The 15,708-nt window shown below is 38.9% G+C and overlaps 1 long non-coding RNA gene across 1 annotated transcript in view; it reads left to right on the top strand.

The window, feature by feature from the left end:
* LOC103266425 overlaps positions 1 to 15,708 on the top strand; it is a 35,718-nt gene that overhangs the window by 12,910 nt on the left and 7,100 nt on the right. Inside the window, exons 2-3 of the long non-coding RNA XR_002482308.1 lie at positions 561 to 696; positions 9,238 to 9,356. This is a non-coding gene — a long non-coding RNA (uncharacterized LOC103266425). The remainder of the gene's footprint in view (positions 1 to 560; positions 697 to 9,237; positions 9,357 to 15,708) is intronic.

Below are 15,708 nucleotides of genomic sequence, written 5' to 3'. Positions count from 1 at the left end.
ATAGACAATACAAAAATGAATGAGCATGGCGGTGGTCCAATAAAACTTCATTTACCAAAACAGGCATAGGGTGGAGTTGGCACATGGGTCATAGTTTGCTGGCCTCTGTTTCAGGCATGATGAAAACTCATGATGTGTCAGCTACTGTTGTAGACACTAGAGCCTAGAATCTAGTGGGAGAGAGAATCTGGCGAGCAGAAATGATAAGAGAGCGTGACAAATACTATGACAAACAGATGCCCAAGTGCTGAAGGAATCAAAGAAGGGGGCAGAGCCAAGTCTCAAAGAGCAGGTAGGGGTTATTCAAGTAAAAATAGGAAATGGGGAGTGAAAAGTGGTGTGTGAGGCGTCCAAGGAAAATAGCATGTGCACAGACCCAGAAAAATGAGAACAAATTCCAGAAACTACAGGCGAGTAGAACCCAGGTAGTGTGGTAGGATTCTCGAGAGAAACCAAAGCAGTCTATCTGTTTATCTGTCTCTATCTCTCTATCTCTATCTCTATCTCTATCTCTCTATCTCTCCATCTCTCTATCTCTATCTCTATCTATCTATATCTAGCATAAGAAATTTGCTCATGCAGTTATGGAGGCTGAAAAGTCCCGTAATCTGTTGTCTGCAAACTGGAGACCAAGATGAGGCAGCGGTATAGTTCCGGGACAAGTCTGAAGGCCTGGAAACCAACAGCACCAATAGCGTAAGTACCAATTTGAGGGCAGGAGAAGACCAGTACACTAGCACAGCAGTCAGGCAGAAAGAATGAATTATTTCTGACTCCACCTTTTTGTTCTGTGCTGTTTTTCGGTGGGTTGGACGATACCCGCTCACACTAAGGAGGGCGATATTTACTCAGTCTATTCAAATGCTAATTTCATCTAGAACTATCCTCATAGACATAACTAGAAATACTGTGTAACCAAATATCTGAGTATTCGTGATCTAGTCAAGTTGACATGTAAAATTAACCATCACAAGTAGAAAATTAGTGGAAGACAAAGCTGAAGAGCTGGGAGGGTAAGATTGTGGAGGGTGCTGTAGCCACACCATGGGGTTTGCATTTGTCTTGAAGGTGTTGAAGATGCACGGGCTGATTCTAAGCCAGGAAATGACATGATAAGATTTCAGTTAAAAATATCTTTCAGCTGGAAGGCAAGTGCAGGTCTACAAACAGAAACATCTGGCTTTGCCCAACCCCACCAAACCTCAGTGCTCTGCTGAAGGAGTCCCCAGGCTGGGAAGCAAGTAAACATCCATGAATATCTTTGGGGCATAGCCTCTGGCTCTGCTCCTCCTGAGTGGCTCAGCGGTGACCCCAGAGACCTTGCCCAAATGCAGAGTCCTAACAGCAATACCACCTGGGAACCCAGGTCGCAGCCATACCTGACTACAGATTCCAAACACAATACCACCCAGTCAGGAAAGGCAGCCCACAACCCTGTCTGATCAGTGGCAATCGCAGAGCTTAGCCCCAGCTCCACCTGACTTCAGAGTCTAGCCAGTGGTCTCTCTAAACTGTGGAGCATAGTCAGTCATTCTAGTCGACTTCAGAATACAGGTCAACCTAGAAAACCAAAAGAAAGGTCTGCCTGCCTGAGGTCACCACCAGCTGGCCCATTTAATATCCCAGGCTAGACTAAATAGTAAAAGTCTACCACCATCAAATAATACCTTCAAAGGGCTAAAGAGGTGGCCATTTCCTCAAATGTGCAGAAACCAATGCAAGGGCACAAGTATTATTTAAAACCAGGGTAATAACTACCAAAAGAAACTAAAAATGCCTTTCAATAATGAACCCTGAAGAAATTGAGATCTATACAATGATTGACAAAGAACTCAGAATAATCTCCTTAATTCTTTAGGGAATTACAAGAAAATACATACAGGAAAATTAAATTAAATTTGTAAAACAACTCATAAGCAAAATGAGAAGTATGACAAAAAAACTTCAACATCCAGATAGTAAAACAACAACAAAACACATAGAAATCCTGGAGATAAAGAATACAATAACCAAACTGAAAAATTAAAAAACAAATTTCAAAAGCAACTTCATCAGACAGAAGAAAGATTCAGTGAGATCAAAGACAGAGATCAGACATTTGAAATTATCCAGCTAGAGAAACAAAAAGAAAAAAATAAAGCTTATGGGAATTATGGAACACCATCAAGAGAACTTAATCTTCATATAATTGAAGAAGAAGAAGATAGAGAAAAGTCCCAGACAGCATGTTAAAAAGTAATAGCTGAAAGTTTTCCCACGGTGGGACAGGATGACAACATCCAGGAACAGAAAACTCAAAGAATTCCAAAACATTTCAACCCAAAGAAGAGTTCACCAAGTCACATTTATAATAAAACTAAGACCAAGAAATAATTATTAATGCAGCAAGAGTTAAGAAACATCATATTCAAAAGAGTCCCAATACAGCTGACAGCATTTTCTCAGCAGGAAGTTCACACCAGGATGACATATACAAAGTTAAATAACTACCAATCAAGAATATTTTATCTGGTATAACTGTACTTCAAAAATGAGGAATAAGATATTTCCTGAGAAATAAAGGCTAAAAAAATTTATCACCACTAGATCTGCCTTACAGAAGTTATGTGAAGTTCTATAAGCTGCAATGAAGGACTGCTAATAGTATAAAACATGTGAAAGTTAAAAACTCAATGGTGTAAGCAATATATAGTCATATTCAGAATAATACTGTAAGGGTGGAATGTAGAGAAATTTAATCTCTACAACTATAAAAATAACTATAGCTACTAAATTGTTAAGAATTACAAATTTTAAAAGGCTGTAAAATTTGACATATTACATAGATGAAGTGTGGGGTGAAAGCATGGAGTTTTTGTATGCAATTAAAGCCTAGTTATCAGATTAAAATAGCCTGTTATAATTGTTTTATTTAAGCTTTGTTGTAACTAAAAAGCAAAAAGTCATAGTAATTGCATAAAATATAAAGAGAAAAAATTCAAACCATACCACCATAGAAAACCTTCAAACCACAAAGGAAGCCAGCAAGAGAGGAAGAAAGATACAAAGAATCTATAAATAATAAAAAAACAAATGATAAAATGTCAATAGCAAGTCTTATCTATCAATAATTACTTTGAATGTAAATGGATTAAATTCTCCAGTCAAAAGGCATAGAGAGCCTGAATGGATCTAAAAACAAACAAAAAACCAAAAAACAAATAACAACAACAAAAAAATTCTCAAAAAACCCAAACAAACAAAAAAATGAAAATTGAGCTATATGCTTCCTGCAAGAGACTCATGTTACTTGTAAGGGCACACATAAACTGAAAATGGGAATGAGGAAGAGATACTCTACACAAATGGAAACCAAAGAAGGACAAGGGCAGCTATATTTATAGCAGTAAAAATAGATTCTAAAAAGTCAAAAACTGTAAAAAGAGGCAAAAAAGATCATTATATAATGATAAAGTGGGCAATTCATCAAGATGACAAAACAATTAAATATGACATCTGACAGTTAAGTTCATGAATTCATCATAGAGTAAGTGCTGCACACCTCATTGCCGAATAGCACTGTGGTCACCTTTGTAGTACTCCCCTTGGGAAGCTATGCTCTGATGCCAGCACCTCGTCCACCTGTCAAAGCAATTTTGGAACTCTTTTCCTGGAACGGCCATCAGAGCTGTCATCATATTACCCTTGATGTCCTGAATGTCATCAAAATGTCTTCCTTTCAATATTTCCTTTATCTTCAGGTAAAGAAAAAAGTCACTAGGGGCCAGAGCAGGTGAGTAGGGAGGTGCTCCAATACAGTTATTCATTTACTGGCTAAAAACTCTCTCAAAGAAAGTGCTGAGTAAGCCAGTGCATTGTTGTGATGCAAGAGCTCCTTCAGGACCATTTTTGCACACCTGTCTCATGCCAAGATTTTCAGTTAAGATTTTTCTGTCTCTCTATTGTGCCTCATAGTCAGCCAACAATTTTGACATACAACTGGATGAATTTTCGCAATGTTTTTGTCAGTTCTATTCGTCACTGGCCATCTAACCTCTCTTCATCAGCAATGCTTTCTCTCCCCTCAGAAAAACATTTAATCCATTTGTATACTGCCATTTTCTTCATGGTGTTATCCCCATAAACTTGGACTAACATATCCCTAATTTCACTTCCGCTCTTGCCAAGTTTAATAAGAAATGTAATGTTTGTTTGTTGCTCTAATTCAAACTCTGACATTCTCACAATGACAGCTTTGATGGTCATTCCAGAAAGAGTTCGAAAATGGTTTTGATGGATAAACTAGGTGCTGGCATCAGTGCCTAGCTTCCCAGAGTACTTTGAAGATGGCCACAGTGATATTCAGCAATGTGTTATGTAGCACTTTTTCTCACATGAGCTTGAGAACTTAATTTTCATACCATATATATATATGTTTATATATATATTAGCATCAGAGTATTTAAATATACAAAGCAATTATTACATAATCCAAAAGAGACATAGACTGTAATACAATAATTGTAGGTGATCTCAGTACCTCACTTTCAACAATGGACAGATCATCTATTAGTAAGAAAACATGGACTTGAATTATAGTCTAGACTAAATGAATCTAATAGATATATAAAGAACATTCTATCCAACAGCAGCAGAATGCACATCTTTTTTCTCAAGCAAACATGGATCATTGTCTAGGCTAGACCATATATTAGCCACGAAACAAATCTTAGTAAGTTTAAGAAGATTGGAATCATATCAAGTACCTCTTCCTACCACAATGGCGTGAAACTGTAAATCATTAATAGGAGAACTCTTGGAAAAATCACAAATATGTTAATATTAAGCAACATGTTCCTAAACAACCAATGGGTAGCATCAGAAATCAAAAAGAAAATTTTAAAATATCTAAGGGAAAAAAATGGAAACACAATATACCAAAACTTAAGCAGGAAAAGAAAAGTCCTAAAAGGAAAGTTTATAGCAATAGGCACCAATATCAAGAGAGAAGAAAGATATCAAATAATCTAATATCAAGCCTCAAGAAAATGGAAAAAGAAGAAACTAAGCCCAAAATTAGCAGAAGGAAGGAAATAACAATCAGAGCAGAAATGAATAAAACAGATTAGAAAAACAATAGAAATAATTAACAAAGCTAAGAGTTGATTTTTTAAAAAGATACATAAAATTGACAAACCCCTTAGACTAATTAGAAAATAAGCAGAGAATATGCAAATAAAATCAGAAATGAAAGGGGAGTCACTATAACAAATGCCACAGAAATACAAAGGATCATAAGAAATTACTATGAATAGCCATATGCCAACAAATTGGATAAACTAGATGAAGAAATTCCTTGACACATACAGCCTATCAAGACTGAATCATGAAGAAACAGAAAATCTAAATGGACTAATGATGAGTAAGAAGATTGACTCACTAATAAAGTTTTCCATCAAAGAAAAATAGTCCTCGACTTTTTCAGAAAGAATTAAAAACATACCACCACAAAAAACCATCAAACCACAAAGGAAGACAACAAGAGAGGAAGGAAGAAACGAAGACTCTACCGACAACCAGAAAACAAATGATAAAATGTCAATAGCAAGTCCTTACCGATCAATAATTACTTTGAATGTAAATGAGTTAAATTTTCCAGTCCAAAATCATGGAGTGCCTGAATGGATTAAAACAAAACAAAGCAAAACAAAACAAACAAAAAACAAGAACCAACTGTATGCTTCCTGCAAGAGACTTATATTACTCCTACGGACAAGCATAAACTGAAAGTGAAGGGATGGGACAAGATACCCCACACAAGTGGAAACCTAAGAAGTGCAGGGGATGCGATATTTATATCAGTGAAAATAGATGATAAAAAGTCAAAAGGTGGTTACAGAGTGGTGAAAGTAAGGAGGCTGCGCCTAGCTCCTGCTCTCACGGTCATTGGGGTACATTGAGCTTCACAGAGACAGCCCCAGGGCAGGTGAGAGCCAGACCAGCACTGGGTCACTCTGTGCCGTGCTGAAGAAAATAACTAAACACGGGCAAAGGAGATCTCAAGAAGCCGAGAGGCAAAATGTCATCATCTGCAATCTGTGTGCAAACTTGCTGGGAGGAGCACAAGAAGGAGCACCCAGAGGCTTCTGTCAACTTCTCAGAGTTTTCTAAGAAGTGCTCAGAGAGAGCGAAGACCGTGTCTGCTAAAGAGAAGGGAAAATTTGAAGACATTGGCAAAGGGGGACAAGGCCCGTTATGAAAGAGAAATGAAAAGCTATGTCCCTCCTAAAGGGGAAACAAAAAAGAAGTTCAAGGATCCCAACACACCCAAGAGGCCTCCCTTGGCCCTTTTCTGGTTCTGTTCTGAGTGTCACCCCCAAATCAAAGGAGAGCATCCCAGCCTATCCACTGGTGACGGCGCGAAGAACCTGGAGGGAAGTGGAATAACACTGCTGCAGATGACAAGCAGCCTCACGAGAAGATCATGAAGCTGAAGGAGAAACAGGAAAAGGACACTGCTGCGGACCGTGCTAAGGGCAAGACTGATGTGCGAGAAAGGGAGTTGTCAAAGCTGAAAAGAGCAAGAAAAAGAAGGAAGGGCAGGAGGATGAGGAAGAGAAAGGAGACGAAGAGGATGAAGATGTAGAAGATGATGAGTAAGTTGGTTCTAGCGCAAGTTTATTTTTTCCTTATCTAAACAGTCTTTAACCCCCACCCCCCCGTACAAAGCTCACTTCTTTTAAAGAAAGAAGTTGAAATGTAAGGCTGTGTAATATTTGTTGTTAAACTGTACATTGTCTTTTTTTTTTTGGCATAGGTGACACACTTCCAAATGTGTCTTTAGATAGCCCTGTCTTGGTGGTATTTTCAGTAGCCACTAACCTTGCAGGGCACAGTACGGAGGTTGTAAATCGATGTAGAAATTTAAAGCAGGTTCTTGTTGGGGCACAGCACAAATGAGTTGTATATGGAGATGGTAGTTTTTCTCATCTCATGTTAGGCCTTTGTCAGAAATACAGTTGGCAAATATCTTTTCCCGGTCCGTGGGCTGTCTCCCTGCTCTCTTGATGGTTTCTTTGGCTTTGCAGAAGCTTGTTAGTTTGATGAGATCCTGCTTGTCTATCTTATTTCTTATGGCATGGGCACTTGGGGTTTTGATCAGGAATTGGTTGCCAGTTCCAATTTCCATAAGGGTGTCTCTTGCATTTTCTAAGGTTCTTATAGTTTGAGTTTTACATTTAGGTCTTTGATCCATTTAGAATTCACCTGGAGAATATTCTACTAAGTGAAATAAGCCAGGCACAGAAAGACAAATACTGTATGATTTCACTTATTTGTGGTTATCAAAGTCTAAGTGGTTGGGGGAGAAAACGGGAAGTTGTTGGTCAAAAGGTATCAGGATTCAGTTAAACAGGAAGAATAAGTTTTGAGATCTATTGCACGGCAGGGTGTCTATAGTCAATAATAATGTGTATTCCCAAGCAACGAAGAGAGTAAATTGAAGATGACCTACCACATCTTGATTCAATTATTCCAGATTGTATACCTATATCAAAATATCACACTATACCTCATAATTGTATAAAGTCATACTTTTTCCATTAAAATAATATTAATTAGAAATTTTTTGTAATTGTACTGCAGTCATATAAGAGATGAACATTAGGGAAAGCTAGATGAATACAGGAACTCTGTACTGATTTTGCAACTTCTTTGTAAGTCTAAAATTACTTCAAAATTCAAAGTTAAAAATATTCTTTGTCAGCAGTGTGGAGGAAGAAGTAGAGAAGAAGGCTGGAGAGGGGTATTGCGGTAATCTAGGGTGAGAAGGGTCTGAAGGCAGCCCACAGCTCTGGGCCTGGAGTCATGAGGGTGGATGAGGGAAATTTAGGAGTGAGAAAAGGCCGGATTCAGTGACTGACTGGATGGGGTTGGAGGTGGCGCAGTCACAGGAAAGAGGGTCGTGTGAAGGGATAACATTCCTCTTGTAGTAGGAGAAAGAAGGCTCATTTTGAAGCAGATGTGAGATAAGGCCAAATGTTTGGGAATACTTGAAGACACAGAATGACTCTCTCCCAGCGCAACGATAAGAGTTTCATGTGAAATACACCTTAGTCTCTAAGCCTCTATTGAAAGGGAAAACCGCACTGCTGCTTCTTTCAAGACCAGAGGAGGTGGCCAGGGCTGTTAATGTGAGCGCCACGGATATGTGTGAGCTAGGAAGGGTGTGGAAGTCACTAGACCCTATAGGGACTCACGAGTAGTTAGCTATGTGACGTTTCATGCAACTCTAAGTGCTTCTTTGAAAATGGTTGAATTTTTATAGTAGCCTGAAGAAAGATTCATGAAGTAAGAGCTGTGTAAAACTCCTGTCTCAGAGTGTTAGTTCTCAGTGATTCTTAGCCCTGGGTAAAATCTTTTAATGGTTTTTTTTTCTTTAGCATTTGATCAAGTGCAGTGACCCTAAAAATATCAGCTAGATTGAATAGAGAATTACTCTTCCTCAAGGAAGACATCTAGCAATATACCTTACAAAGTCATTGCTTGGGGATTATTTTTTTCTCCTTGAATCTGTGACTGGCCACATGATGGTAAAATAATTGACTGACTGTTAAATATTTAGATGTTTTGTTCCATATGATATTCCAAACTATTTTACAGGTTGAATTTACTGAATTAATCAATTATATTACTGCCATCCAATTATTTTGCTGTCAACCACTCTAAAACTGTGAATATCTCCAGTAACAATAATTCCTTTGAAATTTTTGATGCAAGTTGTCTTTTAAAGACTTTCTCAGAGCAGATAAAAATCCAAAAACATATTAAAAATGTCAATCCTATATTTCACATTATATCATTGGGTATATTTTTCAAATGATGTAGGAGGTTAGAGGAAAATCATTTCGGAAGCTATTGTTTCACAAATCTTAAGCTTGGTAATCAGAGGGACACGCAGCCAATTAAGAATGCTTTCTGAATGCATAGGACTGCAGATGCTATGAGGAAAGTGAGATAAAAAGAGAAAAAAGAAGAAATCAAAACGAAAGAAAGCATAGTCCTGGCCCTCCAGGATTTACAAAAAATAAGATGAAAGCAGAGGCGTCTACCTTATCTGTCTATAGGAGAAGAAAAACAGAACTTTGATTTCAGGATCAAGGGAAACACAAATTGAACATTTTGAAAGTGTGCATTTAAATGCTAAGTAGGAACATATTTAGAAGCATCCACCATAATAACACCTTCTTGTTTTCTGAGATGCGAAGATGATAAAATGCAATCACCAAGTGTCAGTCGGATGAAGAAGCCTCCAGGAAAGCTGCAGCCAACCAATGAGACTGGATTTCTCAATCTTGCTCCGGAAATGCCTGACCCAGGTAATGACTTTGGTTCACTACCCATGCATTGGAATAAGGAGCAATGGAAATTAATCTAATGGATAACAGAGCTGCTTGAATTTTAAAACCAGGAATGTCTACATTTCCATCTCCTAAATCATGGGCTTAAGGGAGACACTTCCTAGGCAGTCATACTGACAACTGTAGTGTTGAAACCTGTGTTGTCCTTTTCCTAAGCTTTAGAATGCAACTTGTGTGAAAGACTAACACATAAACTGGACCCAAACAGGCCAGGATGATTGTTTTCCTCTCTTTTCTCATTTTCTAGTCTCCCCAAAAAAGGTATAGTCTGCTTCTGGGTAGAAAAAAAGAAGTTTTCTGACAGGCCATCATGGAATGAACAGTAGGTTTTAATCTTAGTAGACTAAGGGTAGCTTTTGTTGTACACTTTTGACTATTTAACTGGAAGGCTTTCGAAAGGAAAACATTCAGAAGAACCCCCAGTGAGTCAGCAAAGACTTTGAAAAGATTGTGTATATTTTCTAAAGCATATTTTTCAAAAAATCATGTACAGGGGAAACGTGTAGAACATGTACCCACAAGAGCTAAATTTAAGGAGCGTGCGTACAGTGAGCACATGCGTAGCATATGGATGTGACTGACGGAAGAGAGCCTGGCCTCCATTCAAGACACCACTCACAGCAGATGCGCCGCCATAAATTCGAGCTACACAAGTCACATCCTTGCTGGACAGGTTCCAGTCAGTTGTCTTCAAATCTAAGTATGGTTGATGGACCCTAGAACGCCAGCTTTCATTTTGCTTGGAGGGAAGAGAAATTCCTGTATGAAAAAGCCAAACTGCCCACATCCTAGACAAATAAATACTCATTCATTCCTAACCCTTGAGAGTCACTGGCAAGCAAAATCCCTGGAAACTTTCATTTCAGCTTTTTTGTCTAACAGGTTTTGCCCAGTGTCTGTCATCTGATTTCAGTAGTGCAGCAAGGATGTCAGACTTGATAGAATGACCAAATATTCTAGGAATAAGTAATATGTCTCAAGCAGATTAAAAGACTCTGAGTATAACGTCAGAGTAACCCTTACTACTTTTCCTCTTATGGCAAAAAAGGCTGCTTTTATTTATTTGCTGGTGGGGGTTCACTTAAAATTGTGACATACAGGCTAAAACACTTTGACTATATTTGCAAAATATGTAAATATTTTGCAGTCCAACATCTTCCAACTCAAGATATTTGAATCACCTCTATATGGACCTAAAGGTGCACGGTTTTATTAGAGTTCTCTGTGGACTGACTCATTAATTGAAGGTTTTTATGGTATAAGGTGTAGGGTTCAGCCAGACCAGCCACTGGCAAAATGTATCATCCCAACAAATCATATTGAGGGTCGTCTTTGGTCCTTGCTGGACGGGTAGAGCAGATGTTGAAAGGAGGAGACTGCTTTGCAAAATTCTTTTGACAAATAATTTGATAACTTTGGCAGAATTGAATCTGCTAATTTGATTCTTAGAATTCTAGGTGGTGGAACAGTACCAGATGCCTCACAAAATATTAGCATCCATGTTTAACTGCTCTTCACATCCTGTTCACTCCTCTTTGGGGAGCTTCATATTAAATTAGATGCAGCTGCTGAATGAATGATTTCTTTCATGTTCCTATTTAGTATGAAAACAATAGCAAAAATAAACATTCAATTTCCCAACTTTTAGGAATTCTTCCTTTGGTTTTCACATCTTTTTTTTTTTTTTTAATGGGAGAGGGATGGTTTGATCAGGGTGCTGTTTTAGAGACCATCTGACTAAAGAGAGACAAAAATTCCCTGGAGAACTATTCATTTTACCTCCGGCAAAACTCACTAAATGTACCCAATGTGCTCATTTCAAAAATTATAAAATATAATATGTAAGTATATTATTACGCATATATACACAATAATGTATATGTATGTTTTTCTCTAATTCTGACAAGTTGGAATCACGTACTTAGTTCATTTGATGCATTTTAGTGAACAGGACATTGATCCTACTTTGTTTAATTTCCATTGCTCCTCATTTGTTGGCTACGAGGTTTCAAAAGGGAAGGAAAGCACTTGGAAAAAAATGGAAGGTTTATCTCTGGTCTGTATTACAGCTTCTGACATATTTTTAGATGCCCACCAGTAATGTTAGAGAAACTGTTGAAATGATCTTTGTGTAACAGCCATAATGAAGATTTCCACAGAGAGCTTGGGAGTGTACCTGGCACATGTGTCATTATCTGAGTTACTTCCGGTTGGTCATCGGAGAAGTTTAATTGTCCTTTCTCTCTTTCTCGTTCTCACCTTCCATCTGAGGTTTCTTTTCTTTTGTCACAGACTTGCAAGTTGCAAAGAATTGCTGTTTTTCAGTTCCCTGCAGTAAAATAATGGAAAAGAAGTCCACTCTCTTTGTGTCATTGGGGATAACTTATTTTGGAGTTTGTTTCCTGAGTTACATTTGCCTGTAGATATAAAGTGATCCGAAGGGCAAACCAGAAAGGAAAAGTGTGAAATAGGTTCTTTGTCTGGGGCCTTTTAAATCTCTGCAGTCATTAATACTTTATCGACTACCTGTAGAATAAGAAATGTCTGGGTTGGCTGGTTTTAGCAAAAAAGTTTCTTTTCCCTTCAGCCTGGTCTCAGTGGAGCTGCCATTTCCTGTTGACTGAGAGACAAGATGGAGTGCCAGATTGTCATTTAGTTAAACTCTATGGAAATGAGACAAGGGAATCTGACCATGACTACATCTTTGTATCCAGCAAAGGAACACAGGACAATCCAGGCAAGCTTCTGCCGGTCTAGGAGGACAGACTGTTGCTAGGTTTGCAAGAAGTGTTAGGCTGGCAGAGCGGGAGTCCCAGGAACACAGAGGTGACAAAACTCATGCATTCATTTATTTAGGCCTTTCATTATGCCAGAATTGAAGCTCTTCCTTTAAAGAGGTTGTCCTGAAGACAACTGACTGGCTTTCATCACTAAGAATAGGTGAACAGAAAAACAGACCCACCAGCCACCAGAGGAATGACCAACCACAAATCTCAAAAGTCTAGGGCAACTCCAGCTGTTTTCCTGACCTCTGCTTTTGTGCGTGCACACTCACACACTTGCACTCCTTTATCAACCTTGGTTTTACGATTCTAAATCACTTTCTTTTGTTGTTGTTGTTGTTGTTTATTTTGAGTTGGAGTCTCACTCGGTGGCCCAGACTGGAGTGCAGTGGCCGCTCCCGGCCACCGCAACCTCGACCTGCTGGGCTCCGGCGATCCTTCCGCCTCTGCCTTCCGAGTAGCTGGAACTACAGGCGCGCGCCGCCATGCCCGGCTAATTTTTTTTTTTATTTATTGTAGAGATGAGGTCTCGCCAAGTTGCCCAGGCGGGTCTCAAACCCGCAGGCTCAGGCAATCCACTCACCTCAGCCTCCCAAAGGCGCGGGATTACAGGCTGAGTCACCGAGCCCGGCCTAAATCACTTTGTATATGACTTAGAGAAAAGAGAAATGAGTCTCTCTCTCTTCAGTTCTTAATACTTAAATTGCCTAGTTTAAATGAAATTATTTTAAAAGCTAAATTTATTTAGAGTAGCAACAGCAACTTTTGAAAATGTGGAAAGTATCTTTTCAATCCTACAAAAGCATATTTTACATGGCAATTTTGCAGATATACATATTTTAAATGTTTGAACGCCCCAAAACATTTTTGTTAGTCTTTTCACATTTCCTCCTCACAGGAGTTATATGTAGAACAATGTGGACCTGACCGTGATGTGTACCTAGCCCTGAAGGTATATAATGTGGTTCTAGTTATGGGTGAGATTTTAAATTTCCAGAAGTCATCATGCTCAGAGTCCAATTTCTTTCAGGTCTCAGGCCTATGACTTCATGCCAGTTTGTCAGACTGCTGGTGTCGTATTGATTAATTAGTTATATTCTTAGGAACTTTTCAACTAATAGCAAATGTAAATTTATTAGATAGCTGGATGGGATAGGAATACTTAGCCTGTTGCCCAAGTTTCAGTTTAGCACTTCATTTTGCAAACTCTTTTACACTGCTATTTTTATAATTATTTCTCACAACGGTTCTGTGAGATAGGCTAACAACGTTGTCCGGAAGCTGTCTAGGTTTTAGAAAGGGTACATGATGTGTCCCAAGACAGTGGCAGGGCCAAGATTAGAATTCACAGTTCTTGGGGCTCAGGCAGCCACGCCTTGCTACCATCTGATGTGTCCGCCCCCTTCTTTTAATTATATTAAGTTTCAGTGCCATTGTAGAGTAACAGATTTAGATGAAATAACACTGTTTAGGCTGGGCATGGTGGCTCATGCCTGTAATCTCAGCTTTGGGAGGCTGAAGTGGGAGGATCACTTGAGGCCAGAAGTTTGAGACTAGCCTGGTCAACATGGAGAGACCCCCATCTCTACAAAAAAATTTTAAAAAGTGATCAGGTGTGATGATTCACACCTGTTGCCCCAGCTACTCGGGAGGCTAAAGCTGGAGGATTGCTTGAGCCCAAAAGGTCAAGGCTGCCGTGAGCTATGATTACACTCCAGACTGGGTGACAGAGTGAGACCCTGTCTTTAAAACCAAGATAAAAGGAAAAACGAAATAACGTTGTTTAAATGGAAGTGAAGTCCATGTCCATCACGGCAGAGGCTGGCATTCAGTGGACTGAGCGATAGCTCTTAAGGGGCTGGTGCTTCTTTTTCTTTGGAGAGCCCTAGAGAAATGGTTCCCTGTCAAGCTGTTTCTAGTCCTCTTCTGAGTCAGACTGTTTGAATTAGAAGATTATTTAGTTCGACTTCTTGTTTTGCAAATAAGGAAAGCCAGATTCAGAGAGATCAAGAAATTTGCCCAGGGCCTCAAGACAACATTGGGTCGGTATCAGGCGAAGAACCCAAGTCTCCTTCAGCACTCCATGCCCCGGCATGTGCTGTTTCTCATGGCTTCAGAGCCACTTTTCACGGAGTTAGAAAGTGAATGGAGGCAGTGGTCAGTGTCCACATGCTGTGAGTTTATGATGTTTTCTGGTTTAAATGAAGCCTAGAGTTTGACGTAACTTATAGGTACAAGATGAGATTAAAGTAAAAGAGCTGATGAGTAATGTTTGCTATTTCATAAAGAAATGTTACTTGCTGTGTAACTAGAACTATGTTTTAAAAACCCAGGATGAAATGGAAACTTCAGATTGTTTCTGTGGATAGTTAAACCAAACTAATTATCTAGGTGTCAAATAGAACTTTGTGGTCTGAATGAGACAGATATTAATTTGTTATTTAAATAAATTCGATTTCTTCATTACAATTGCTAGTGTGTAAAAATGTTGGGTGAGAAGGCCCAAGTTAGGAAAAAATAAGCCAACGCACTGCGATCTTGGAAAGATATTTGGGAATCAGGGCTTCTCACATGCCAGTCATTCACATACAAGGGCCATCATTTTTACCATGTCTGTGTGTTTCCATTGAATGGATTTTTAAATACAAGTAAATGTATAGAAAAAAGTATAAAACTATAAAAAAGGAAAACCAGTATTGTTTTCCACAGTCAATTAAGATAAATTTGTAACGATAAAATTTTTTTAAAGTTTATCGACATCCTTCTTAGAGCCATCTCATATATGACTAGCAATGTGTGTACTGTGTCTTGAGGGTCTGTCTAGGTTGGCAGTTATCAGAGGTAGGAAGAGAAGACTCGGGAACCATTTACACACTTAATTTATTGAGCTCTCCAAAGAGGTTAAGGTGATCTATTAATATTGGCTGTATTCAAATTTAAAATTAAGAAGTGTTTAAAATATGTATGCATTTATTTAAAATTAATAATAAACCCATTATGTGATAACATATGGTTGTTATTAAATTAACTATGTTTTCCAGAGAAAAATAGGTATATTGAGAATAGTAGCATTGCTGTATATTTTTGTAAATTAGTGTCCCGCTTAATGGAAGAGAGTTGAAATCTTATACCTGTGTCTACATTCAATATGTTGTGAGGTGTTGTTTTGATTGAAGTATTTGAAGAATATCTGCCTTTACATAGATATGTAATTGGAAAAGAAGTGTCTTTTTTTTTTTTTTTTGAGTTGGAGTCTCACTCCGTCGCCCAGACTGGAGCGCAGCGGCCGCTCCCGGCCACCGCAGCCTCGACCTGCTGGGCTCCGGCGATCCTTCCGCCTCAGCCTTCCAAGTAGCCGGAATTACAGGCATGCGCTACCACACCCGGCTGATTTTTTTTATTTTATTGTAGAGGTGAGGTCTCGCTGCCCAGGCGGGTCTCGAACCCGCGGGCTCAGGCAATCCACTCACCTCAGCCCCCCAAAGGCGCGGGATTACAGGCTGAGCCACCGAGCCCGGCTAAGAAGT

The sequence above is a fragment of the Carlito syrichta genome, unplaced genomic scaffold (assembly GCF_000164805.1).
Source record: "Carlito syrichta isolate Samal-C Ts95f unplaced genomic scaffold, Tarsius_syrichta-2.0.1 Scaffold307180, whole genome shotgun sequence".
NCBI lineage: Eukaryota > Metazoa > Chordata > Mammalia > Primates > Tarsiidae > Carlito > Carlito syrichta.
The sequence above is the reverse complement of the archived record's forward strand: the minus strand, read 5'-3'. Positions and strand labels throughout refer to the sequence as shown.